Source organism: Nicotiana sylvestris, chromosome 3 (assembly GCF_000393655.2).
Source record: "Nicotiana sylvestris chromosome 3, ASM39365v2, whole genome shotgun sequence".
Lineage (NCBI taxonomy): Eukaryota > Viridiplantae > Streptophyta > Magnoliopsida > Solanales > Solanaceae > Nicotiana > Nicotiana sylvestris.
The window spans coordinates 13,296,755-13,310,180 of record NC_091059.1 but is presented as its reverse complement, the minus strand read 5'-3'; positions in this window follow the sequence as shown (position 1 = coordinate 13,310,180).

The window sequence follows — 13,426 nt, the reverse complement described above, 5'->3', positions numbered from 1 at the left end:
CAAACGGGCCTCCTCATTTAAAGAAACAAATTGTTTAGCATGACTTACAAATACTGGTTATGGTCTGAATTTAAAGCGTTATGGTAGGCTGATTCATCACATGTTTCTCAGATGAGGAGTCCGAATTAGCCTTCCCTGGTTGTAATGTATCAAATACTGATGCAGTTAATCAATTTTCTACTGGCCTGCCTAGGTGAAGCTTATAAGCATGGTATCTAACAATGCTTACTCTGATTTTAAAGAAGACTTATTGATTATACAAAAAACATAAGATCTGCAGATATTAGACAACATTGCATCTGATTTTAAACTCGTAGATGAATTAAGCTAATCAGATTCAAAGGGTTAGTCCTATAGGCATGATTTCTAGGCGTTGTTGGTTTTAAGACGATTATGAAAGTGCAGGGAGTCCTATAGACATGGTATTTAGAAGGAAGTTGATTATTGTTTTAACCTATGACCGTTTGCCTAATGATAGATAAAAATGCAGAAGTGCAGGACACCTATAGTCATGATTTCTATATGCAGAAGTGCAGAAACTTATAGGCAGGATTTCTACATGATGTGCATAACTGCAGAAACTATAGGCAGGATTTCTATATGGCGTGCATGTGTGTAGAAAACTTATAGGCAAGATCTCTACATGATATGCGTAAGTGCAGAAACTATAGGCAGGATTTATATATGACGTGCATGAGTGCAAAGAATTTATAGGCAGGATTTCTACATGATATGTGTCAGTGTAGAGCTTGTAAATAGTAACGCCTATGAGCATGATGTCTACCCTTTGCATACATAAATGACCCTCTACTTTTCACTAGAACCTCATAAGTTATTACAACATATTACAGACCAGAATGAAACAAGAAAAGTAAAATTACATCAGAAATTTAAGCTATAACCAATGAGCCTAATTCAGACTCAAGGTCTAGCAATATGAGATGAACCAACTTCCAGGACCAGATTTCCAAAGCCTTTCCCTCATTTGGGATGTGTCAAAGTTTCCTAAAAGCCTCAAGTGGACTCCGGGCAGCTTACATCCCAAACACATTGCAGAATTAAGAGTATAGTGCAGTGTGGAAATGCCAGCCCTCAGATGTCCAAGTTCATAGGGAACTTAACGTCCCAAACCAAGGCTCATAAGAGAGGGGCAGAACTTAGAGTCTAAGAGTAAGTGTAAGTGCACAGGGGGGAATCATGGAGAGCCATGGCAGGCTGGTGGTCATACTCAGCAATTAGGAGTGCTGACACACCCCTGACTAGCCTATCAGACAAATTTTGAGAGTTGGGATCCATTGAGGATCAGGTTCAAACCTAAGCAGCAATTTGGATGCTGTCAATCCATGAACCTTAAATCAAACACATAGAAGGGAGTGGGGGTATAGGGAATTCATAACAAACAGCAGATGCAAAGAGAGAGTAGTGTATTCAGTACAGAACATGAACATCAAAGTAGACAGGAGTGTAGCAATTGGAAAGTAAACACATAGGGATGGTGCTGAAATCAAAATTAAGACATACCAGTTTCAGGAAAACAAATAAGTGAAAGCTGAAGTCTTGTAAACCAAATTGCAAGCAAACAGTACAAAAGATCTCAGAAGAGAGTAGAGTATTGAAAGAATATTGTAATTGACAGGTGTGTGTGTAAAGTATTGAATTCGAAGTGTAGAACTAAAGGTTCAAGGTGTCTAAGTGCAGAAGGGTCGTGCCCTTTTTATAGTGCAGAAGGCAAGTGAGAAAAGGTAAGGAAATAACATTGAAATCAATCTCCCTTTAGTTAAGGGATTCTGATTTCAACGGGTAAAAACCAATTAAGGAAAGAAGTTTTGATTAAAACCTTTTCAAAGTAGCACAAAAGGGGTAAATACATAGAAGTTATTTAAGGGAAAAGTTCAATAGTACACAGTTTGTGAAAAAATAAGGAAAGAGAATCAATCAAACAGCCAGTAAAAAATCGAAATTGCAGGCTTTGTTCGAATGAACCATGTCAGGAAAAGGTAAAGAAGGTTCAATTAGAGAAAATCAGTAACAATTAATCAAACCCTATTAAAAGGAATTCGGAATCAATCAATAGTTGGAAAAAACCTTTTGACAAAAGAATTTCTCATATATAAAGCACACAAATATGTGAATCACGAAGGAACTGCCATGTTACTTAGAAAAGAGTCTAACATAGAAAGGTTCAGAATCATAAGTAAAGGGATACAAGTCTAGTTTGCAGGCTCACAATGAGTCTGAGAGTCCCGGGTCCCAAAGTGGAACCCTAACTCGCACACAAAAGATCAAAATTGCAAAGAAATCCCCAAATCTAAGGGTTTCGAATTGAGTCAGACAATAAAGATTAGAAGGCAAGCCACTTGATAGAGGCTCAGGAGTATTTTCCAAAGACTTATGAGAAACAAACAGACATGATACACAGTCAAGAACATGGAGAACACGTTGTGAGAAAAAATCACAACTTAAACAAGTTCAGAAGAAAAAGTGATACAAACTTAGGTAAAAACAGATGAATCATGCTTAGTAAGAACACAAACATAGTCCAGTAAAGCAAACAACATCAAAGAATTCACAGCAAACACATATAGTAGAAGAGTAAGGAAAACATAACACGGATTAACTTGTTAGTACAGGAGAAAAGAAAGTAGAAGAACAGTACGTGCATAGTAAAAGAAGTCATACGAGCATAACACAGACAAACACACATAGAGAAAGAATAGAAATAATCAGAAAGATATTTTGAAGAAACCTTTTAGAAATCCTATATCGAAATTAAACGATTTTGAAAAGAGAACCTTTAAAAAGTTCAGTAGACCACATACATATTCTAGATCTAAGAAAATAAGCAAGTAAAGAACCTCAGACAGCTTAGGGTTTAAGAGAAAAGCCTAGAAATGAGAAAGGTCTTGAGGAAAGTCAGACCCTGAGTCGAAAAGGCTCATATTGCTTGAACACGCCGAAATAATGGTCGGAGAAGCCATAGATCTACTGATCTGAGAAGGATATGAAGAGAGCCATCAAAGTCGGGCCTTAAAACATCGAACATCCAATGTTGAGTGGTGGAGTGGAGTGAGTACATGCCATCCATGGCTTGAGAAGCCATGGATTCTGGGGGAAATATGGTAGAATAAGGTGGGAAATGGCTATGGTTTCAGAGAGCTTGAGAGTGTTTTGAGAGACAAAGGGTTTCAAGGAGGCGGGTTAGGTGAGAATACGGAGATTAGGGTATTCACTTAGGTTTAATTATGGAAGGGTAAATAATGGCCATTGATCTGAATTATCAACAGCCTAGATTTAAGAGGGTTGGTGGGAAACTAGGTAGGGTCATTTGAATTGGGTTATGGGTTGGGTCAAAATTGAAATTGGGCCAGTTCAGTTGGGGTTAGGATTGGGTCAATCAAAGGTTAAAATTGAAATATAATGGGGCTGTAATTGAAATGAAATGGGGCTAAATGTTAAATAGCCAGTTTTTTCCTTTTTATTTATAAAAAATAGTAATAATGATTTTAAAAGTAAATTAAAAGTACTGAGCCAACAAATAATATATAAACATCAATTTAAAATACTGGAACAAATTTTACAATTATAAAATGCTATTAATCTTAAAATAGGCTATAATTGCAATTATATGCAATTTAGCTTTTTTAAAAACCAAATAAATTTGTAAAAATATATAAAAAATTACCTTAATTATATTTGGTATAAATATGGGAATAAAAATAAATTACTCGCCCAAATTGATAATTTTGGGAATAATTATTGATTTTTGTACTGCTAAAAATGGATAATAAATTGATTTTAAAATCTTTGAAAAAATACCAAAACTCTTAGGCATGCTTATATATGCATGTACATGCTATTTTGAAATTATTTTGTATATAAAAATATATAGGGAAAAATTGGGTATCAAAAGCTGCCCCTCTTTACCCGGGAAGGATGAAAGAGTTGCCGGGTAAAGATATGATGGACAATTTTGATTGAATGAAACGATTTGAAGAATTTTGACCGATCTCTGGATCCTGAGATGCCTACATATCCCTGGTCTTCCAGGAATCAGGCCATATGTAGTTTAGGATTCATTGGCAGAATATACCGATGGAGATTTTGAAAAGCGGACGCGATGCTCGAGTTGAGAAGGATGGTCGGAGTCTGATAAGCTGCGGGAACTGGAGCGAATCGCCCCTGCTGAGACGGTCGTTGCTAGCCGGTTTACCTGCAAATGAGCATATATTGTGCATAAATTTAAACGTGATGCAAGTTCCCATTGGACCATGAATGTTGTCTTCGAACGGTTAGGATGACGTTCTCGAAGTATGACGTCCTGGGCCATGAAGCGTATGATAAAGGATTCGCAGGCTATGAAATGATGTTCTCAGGCTATGAGAATTATACCTCCAAACTATGATGCCTTTGAATAATGATATGAAAAATATAAAATGGGGTCCTCAGGCCATGGCGTGGCATTCTCGGGCTTTGCAAATGGTGCCTTCGAACAATGATATTTTTGGACAATTTGGTGATCTTTCAGCCCATGAAATGCAGAAGGTGGCAATATTTTAGCCGGTGCAAGGCGTAAATAAAAGGTGGCGATATTTCAACCGATGCAAGACGTAAATAAAAGGTGGCGATATTTCAGCAATGCAAGAGTGATAAAGTGGCGACTTTTTAGCCATGCAGGATGGGGACAGAGCTTAGTCTCGGAAGGCAGAAGGTAGCCTTATGCAATGCAGAGAAATGCAGATTGAGACAGAGCTTAGTCTCGGAAGGTAGAAAGGTAGCCTTATGCAATGCAGAGAAATGCAGATGTAGACAATGCTTAGTCTCGAAAGGCAGAAAGGTAGCCTTATGCAATGTAGGGAAATGCAGATGGAGGTAAAGCTTAACCTCGGAAGGCAGAAAGGCAGCCTTATGCAATGCAGGAAATGCAGATGGAGACAGAGATTAGTCTCAGAAGGTAGAAAGGTAGCCTTATGCAATGCAGGAATGCAGATGGAGACAGAGTTTAGTCTCGGAAGGCAGAAAGGTAGCCTTATGCAATGCAGGAATGCAGATAGAGACAGAGCTTAGTCTCGAAAGGCAGAAAGGTAGCCTTATGCAATGCAGGAAATGTAGATGGAGACAATGCTTAGTCTCAGAAGGCAGAAAAGTAGCCTTATACAATGCAGGAAATGTAGATAGAGATAATGCTTAGTCTTAGAAGGCAGAAAGGTAGCCTTATGCAATGCAGGAATGCATATGGAGACAATGCTTAGTCTCAGAAGGCAAAAAGGTAGCCTTATTCAATGAGTAAAAGGGCAAAATGATGATAAAATTTTCTTAGCTGATAGCGGATCGAGATATTGCAACTGCTGGGGATACTGTGTCTGTTGGGAGCACTGCGTGTAGATAACAGCTGTGAGAGTTATATTCCTGAGCAATGTGAGTCTCGTGAGTGTATAGTATACTTGATGATTTTGCCACTCAAGTGCCTGCATTCAAAGAAAAATCATGAGTTTTGTAAAGAGGAGAGGCTAGTTCGTATTCCCGCTGGCTTTGCTTGACCTGCTCGGCTTCGTTCCGATGATATTGGGCATATAATTGGGGTAACATTGCTAAACAAAGCAACTTTGGTAACAGACATGCATGATTTAGTACAGAAATGTGACAATAAATACATAATTAAAAATATTTTTCTTTAGATGAACTGACGATTGTGACATGGTCCAAGATACTGCAACTTCTCTCGCTCTGAAATTTTGAGGGTCCTCCTCAAAATTCTGCCCCAGTTTACTGGGCTGCTACTTCCGATGGATGCTTGCATCGAATGGCTGAAACCACTTCGGAATTTTGAGGGTCCTCCTCATAATTTTGCCCCAGTTTCCAATAGCGGGGGGAAATGAAAGTTTTATTAAATTATGACCGAACCCATAGGGCTGCCTACGTATACCCTCTTAAAAGGGAATCAGGTCATGCGTAGTTCAAATTACATCATATGAGGAAAGCATAAAAGTTACACATAGTATCTCTTCACTACATCTGAATTGATCGGCTTCGGCCAAACTTCACCGTCCATTTCTGCAAGTATGAGGGCTCCTCCGGTGAGGACTCGGTGAACCATGTATGGACCCTACCAGTTGGTAGAGAACTTCCCTTTGGCTTCCTCTTGATGCGGGAAAATCTTCTTTAACACCAGCTGCCCCGGTGTAAACTGTCTCGGCTTGACTCTTTTATTGAAGGCTCTGGACATTCTATTCTGATAGAGCTGACCGTGGCAAACTGCATTCATTCTTTTTCCATCTATAAGAGCTAGCTTCTAGTAAGAGACTCTCTACCCATTTTGCATCGTCAAGTCTGCTTTCTGTATGATTCTTATGGAGGGAATTTCTACCTCGGCGGGAATGACTGCTTCTGTACCATAAACCAACATATAGGGAGTTTCCCCGGTTGATGTGCGGACTATGGTGTGGTATCCCAACATGGCAAATGATAACTTCTCATGCCACTACTTATGCTTTTCTATCACCTTCCTTAGTATCTTCTTAATATTCTTATTGGCGGCTTCTACAGCTCCGTTCATCTGAGGTCTGTAGGCTGTAGAATTATTGTGTTTGATCTTGAAGGTTTCACACATGGCTTTCATCAGGTCGTTGTTGAGATTTGAACCATTATCAGTGATGATTGACTCCGGAATTCCGAACCGACAAACAATACGGTCGCGGACAAAATCTACTACCACTTTCTTAGTCACTGCGTTGTACGATGCTGCTTCAACCCATTTGGTGAAATAATCAGTTGCCACTAGAATGAACCTGTGCCCGTTTGATGCGGAAGGCTCGATTGGTCCGATAACATCCATTCCCCAAGCGGCGAACGGCCATGGCAAGCTTGTTACAGTAAGCTCGTTTGGAGGCACCGTTATCAAGTCTGCATATATCTGACATCGATGGCATTTCTGGACATACTGAATGCAGTCTGTTTCCATAGTCATCTAAAAATAACTAGCTCGGAGTATTTTCTTGGCTAAGACAAAGCCGTTCATATGCGGACCGCAAGTTCCTGCATGAATTTCCTCTAATAGCCTGGATGCTTCCTTTGCATCGGCACACCTTAGTAACCCCAAATCAAGAGTCCTCCTATACAGGATTCCTCTGCTATGAAAGAAGTTGTTAGATAACCTCCAAAGTGTGCGTTTTTAGTAGGATTTGCGAGTTCTGGATATTCTCCTTTCGTTAAATATTCCTTGATATAATAAAACCAAGGTTCTCCGTCTGCTTCTTCTTCTACATGAGTGCAGTAAGCTGGCTGATCATAGATCTTTACCGGAATAGGATCAATGAAGTTCTTGTAAGGGTGCTGTATCATGGACGATAGGGTAGCCAATGCATCGGCAAACTCATTCTGAACTCTAGGAACATGTTGGAACTCTGTCTTTGTGAACCTCTTCCTCAATTCCTATACATGATGCAGATAAGGGAGTATCTTGGAGTTCTTGGTTGCCCATTCTTCTCGAACCTAATGTATAAGTAGGTCTGAATCTCCGATCACTAGCAATTCCTGAATATTCATGTCAATGGCCATCTTGAGCCCTAATATGTAGGCTTCGTACTCGGCCATGTTTTTGGTGCACGGGAACCTGAGCTTGACAGACACCGGATAATGCTGGTCAGTTTCTGATACTAGGACCACTCCTACGCCAATTCCTTTGAAGTTTGCTACTCCGTTGAAAAACATTCTCCAACCATCATAGGGTTCTGCAATATCTTCCCCTATAACAGATACCTCTTCATCAAGAAAATACGTCTTTAGAGGTTTGTATTCTCCATCCACGGGATTTTCAGCAAGATGATCTGCCAGTGCTTGTCCTTTGATTGCCTTCTAAGTCATGTAAACAATGTCGAATTCACACAGCAGGATTTTCCACTTGGCTAGCTTGCCAATGGGCATGGGCTTATGAAAGATGTACTTCAAAGGATCCATTCTTGATATGAGATAAGTAGTATAGGCACAGAAATAGTGCCTCAACTTTTGAGCTACCCAAGTTAGAGCACAACAGGTGCGTTCCAATAGAGAATACCGGGCCTCGTACGGGGTGAACTTCTTGCTGAGATAATAGATGGCCTGCTCCTTTCTTCCCGTTTCATCATGCTGCCCCAGAACACAACCGACAGCTCCATCTAATGCCGCAAGGTAGAGTAATAGATGTCTACCTAGCTTGGGCAGGACCAAAACTGGCGGCATTGATAGGTATTCCTTGATTTTGTCAAAGGCTTTCTGACAATTATTAGTCCATTTGGTAGTGGCATCCTTCTTCAACATCTTAAAGATTGTCTCACAAATGACAGTGGATTGAGCTATGAACCGACTGATGTATTTAAGTCTTCCCAAGAAACTCATAACCTCTTTCTTGTTCTTCAGTGGTGGCAATTCTTGGATGGCTTTGACCTTTGACGGATCTAGTTCTATTCCTCAACGACTCACAATGAACATAAGTCGTTTTAGGGTAGGAACCCCGAATGCACATTTGGCAGGATTCAGCTTCAAGTTGTACCTTCTTAGTCTGTTGAAGAACTTCCTCAGATCTTCCATGTGGACATTGGCTCTCTGGGATTTGATGATGATGTCATCTACATATACCTCGATCTCTTTGTGTATCATGTCATGGAAAATAGCAGTTATTGCCCTCATGTAGGTGGCCCCGGCATTGTTTAACCCGAACAACATCATCTTGTAACAATACATCCCCCACGATGTAATGAAAGCCGTTTTCTCCGATCTTCCTCATCCATCCATATCTGATGATGCCCAGCAAAACAATCAACGAACGACTGCAGTTCATGCTTGACACAATTGTCAATTAGAATGTGTATGTCCGACAAGGGGAAGTTGTCTTTCAGACTGGCCCGGTTGAGATCCCGGTAGTCAACATAGACTCTAACCTTCCCATCCTTCTTTGGCACTGGCACAATATTGGCTAACCATGTTGGATACTCTACTACCCTGAGAACCTTGGCTTTGACTTTCTTGGTGACTTCTTCCTTGATTTTCAAACTCATGTCAGGTTTGAACTTCCCGAGCTTCTGTTTTATTGGTGGACATGCCGGATCGGTTGGCAGTTTGTGAGCTACAATAGATGTACTGAGACTAGTCATGTCATCATAAGACCAGGCAAATATGTCCTTATATTCCCTTAGAAATTCCGTGTACTCTTTCTTTTCTGATGGTGACAGATGAATGTTGATTAGTGTTTCTTTGACATATTCTGCATATGCCAGGTTGACAATCTCAGTTTCGTCCAGGTTAGACTTAGGTTTGTTCTCAAAATCCTCAACCTCTTTAACAGCCTCTTCTAGTATATCATCTTCTTCTAAATCCATATCCGTTTGTTGTGATGCCTCATTGCACGTTCGGTTCATCAAGATAAGTAATAGTAATGCTGTGTAAATAAAGTAAACGATAAAAAGTAATAAGAGCAAGATTTATAAGAAACTGAAATGGTGTGATAAATTTCATAATTGTTTTGAATATTGGAGCTCTTATTTCAATATTAAAAATGCGGAAAGAAAGTCAACTAGCGAAAAATAAAGATAATGCATGGTGCTTTGTTCAGCCTTGCTACCCCGAAGCTTTCCTTGTGGAGTATGATGACGATGCCAGAGTGCACGAACTAACCTTTGGGGAGGGTAATAAACAAAAGGTAAAACAAAAAGGTAGCAAGTTAGTGCGGATTATGAGAAGAAAATGTTGCAATATTTAAACACATAGTGCGAGAATATAAATCGTGTCCTAATTTGGGAGTCTCGTTGTGCCCGAGGTAGGCCTAGCGACAAGTTGATTTGGAGAACTTATAATGCTAAATGCCTCATTTTATTGATAAAAATAAGACGAATCCCCAAAACGACACTAAAATAGCAGAAAATAAAATGTCACTAATGGCAGTTGGCCTTATTACATTCTTAAAGCAAAAGAAAAGACTCCGAGCTACTTGGTCCTAGAAGTACCTTCTTCAGGTTGAATGTTTTTGTTAATCAGATCCTCCAGCTCGCGCAAATTTTCTAGTAAAAATGCCTTCGCCAGGGTTTCTCCTTTGCCTTCCTCAGCGTTCTGACAGTCGGTGACTTTTTTCCTCACTTTCCCTTCCAACTCCAGTAGACTGTATTCTAGATATTCCAGCTTCTCACTAGCCCTGGTGACTCTCTCTTTCCATTCGTTGATTTGGTTACTTTATGGGAGGTTCCTCCACCAGGTCATCAAGAGTGAGGGTATGTTGATCATACCAAAGTCGGGAACTTTGTCATTCATTTCTGCAAAACAAAGTGTTAGACCCTTACCCCGCCGAACTCGATTATTAAATATCAATAATTGGCATAAGCAGCATTTACTTCTCCAAATAAATGCACATAATATGGTTCCGTTTGGGTTCCCAGGAAACCCAGTGGACTTTGGACAAGGCTATCTTAAAAAGTCATTATGTGGACAACATAACTGACTCGACTAGGTTTTGACAGTGATGCATGCGCAACTGAACAGAGTAGGATTTCTATAAGGTATTAGACTGGTACCCTTTAGCGGACAACTCAAGAGGGAAAGGCACCGAACCGACGACTACACCATTGATTGACTGGTTTTACCGCAAATACGCCTTTGCCAAATTTAGGGGGTAATGATATCGGAAGGGCGTAACCACATATTATAAGCGTTGCTATGGTATTTTATTTTGCACGAGTGGAATATGATGTTGAATATGCAGTTACAAGTTGTCATGTACTTGCACGTTCATAAAGTAATGATTACAATAATTGCTCATAATTACAACAGTATTGAAGGAAAGTAGTAAAAGAAATCATTAAAGAAAAGGAACAAGAAGCCAATTCAACTTCGTAATAGAAGAGAAATAAAGACATTAAATAAAGGCAATAAAGAAGCAGAAAAGTCACAAATAATATGATATGGTAAAATCCTAAAAGAAATATCCCCAGCAGAGTCGCCACGCTGTCGCGCCCCCTTTTACTCGCGAAATCGGGCTTGTGACATTTGGGAGGACGACTCGTTCCCTTTTGGGAATTGGGTTTTGGAACTTGACGAGTTGCCACCTAATGATTAAGTGCATTAGGACACTAAGAAGGGTTTGAGTTTGAAGAACCAGAGTTTGGGTAAAGGCTAGAAATTATCTCGAGGGGAAGGTGTTAGGCACCCCTCAAGATCCACTAGTGTGGTTCCTGGCCATTTTATAATTTTGACTTCACATAATCAAATAAACAATTAAGGTCTCAAGTAAGAAGGGGTTCACATATTATTGCAAGCAAATTGAAAGTTTGAAGAGAATAAAGAAAGCAGAAATTTTAAGGAAATAGTCCGGACAATAAAACAAGTTAAAAAGAAAAGGGGGTCCTAGGTTTACAAACAATATGGATCACGTCAATGCAATACCCGGTAATCACTCCTCAAAAGAGGGGTTACACGTGGTATTAGCGCACCGGTCATAATATCCATATCTACCCTTTCCCACCCCGTTAAGGTATTAAGTGCGGAATAGTATCGTTACTTATTGCATGCTAGTACCCGCCCCAATCCTATCAGTCCCGGAGGCATTTGGGACTACTAGTCCTAAATGAAAGGGAGATTTTGTTTTTCATAGTTTTAAAAGGATAAAATTCTAGGGCGATAATCAGAACATATAAGGCAGGTATGGGAGAACACATAACAGTTTAAAGGGCTCAAACGGGCATCCTCAATTAAAGAAACAAATTGTTTAGCATGACTTACAAATACTGGTTATGGACTGAATTTAAAGCATTAGGGTAGGCTGATTTATCACATATTTCTCAGATGAGAAGTCCGAATTAGCCTTCCCTGGTTGTAATTTATCAAAGACTGATGCAGTTAATCAATTATCTACTGGCCTGCCTAGGTGAAACTTATAGGCATGGTATCTAACAATGCTTACTCAGATTTTAAAGAAGGCTTATTGATTATACAAAAACATAAGATCTGCATATATTAGACAACATTGCAACTGATTTTAAACTCGTAGATGAAATAAGTGAATCAGATTCAAAAGGTTACTCCTATAGGCATGATTTCTAGGTGTCGTTGGTTTTAAGACGATTATGAAAGTACAGGGAGTCCTATAGACATGGTATCTAGAAGGTAGTTGATTATTCTTTTAACCTATGACCGTTTGCCTAATGATAGATAAAAATGCAGAAGTGCAGGACACCTATAGTCATGATTTCTATATGTAGAAGTGAAGAAACTAATAGGCAAGATTTCTACATGGTGTGCATAACTGCAGAAACTATAGGCAGGATTTCTATATGACGTGCATGAGTGCAGAAAACGTATAGGCAGGATTTCTACATGATATGCGTAAGTGCATAAAACTATAGGCAGGATTTCTATATGACGTGCATGAGTGCAAAGAACTTATAGGTAGGATTTCTACATGATATGTGTGAGTGCAGAGCTTGTAAATAGTAACGCCTATGAGCATGTTGTCTACCCTTTGGATACATAAATGACCCTCCCCTTTTCACTAGAACCCCATAAGTTATTACAACACATAACAGACCAGAATGAATCAAGAAAATTAAAATTACATCAGATATTTAAGCTATAACTAAGGAGCCTAATTCAGACTCAAGGTCTAACAATATGAGATGAACCAACTTCCAGGATCAGATTTCCAAAGCCTTTCCCTCATTTAGGATGTGTCAAAGTTTCCTAGGAGCCTCAAGTGGACTCCGGACAGCTTACATCCCAAACACATTGCATAATTAAGAGCATAGTGAAGTGTGGAAATACTAGCCCTCAAATGTCTAAGTTCAGAGGGAACTCTAGGTCCCAAAGCAAGGCTCATAATAGAGGGGCAAAAATTAGAGTCTAAGATTAAGTGTAAGTGCACAGGGGGGAATCAGGGAGAGCCATGGCAGGCTGGTGGTCATGCTCAACAATTAGGAGTGCTGGCTGACTAGCCTATCAGACAAATTTTGACAGTTGGGATCCATTGAGGATCAGGTTCAGACCTAAGAAGCAATTTGGATGCTGTCAGGCCATGAACCTTAAATCAAACACATAGAAGGGAGTGGGGGTATAGAGAATTCATAACAAATAGCAGATGCAAAGAGGAAGTAGCATATTCAGTATAGAACATGAATAACAAAGTAAACAGGAGTGTAGCAATTATAAAGTAAACACATAGGGATGGTGCTGAAATCAAAATTAAGACATACAAGTTTCAAGGAAACAAATAACTGAAAGCTAAAGTCTTGTAAACCAAATTGCAAGCAAACAGTACAAAAGATCTCAGAAGAGAGTAGAGTATTGAAAGAATATTGTGATTGAGAGGTGTGTGTGTAAAGTATTGAATTCGAGGTGTTGAACTGAAGGTTCAAGGTTTCTAAGTGCAGAAGGGTCGTGCCCCTTTTATAGTGCAGAAGGCAAGTGAGAAAAG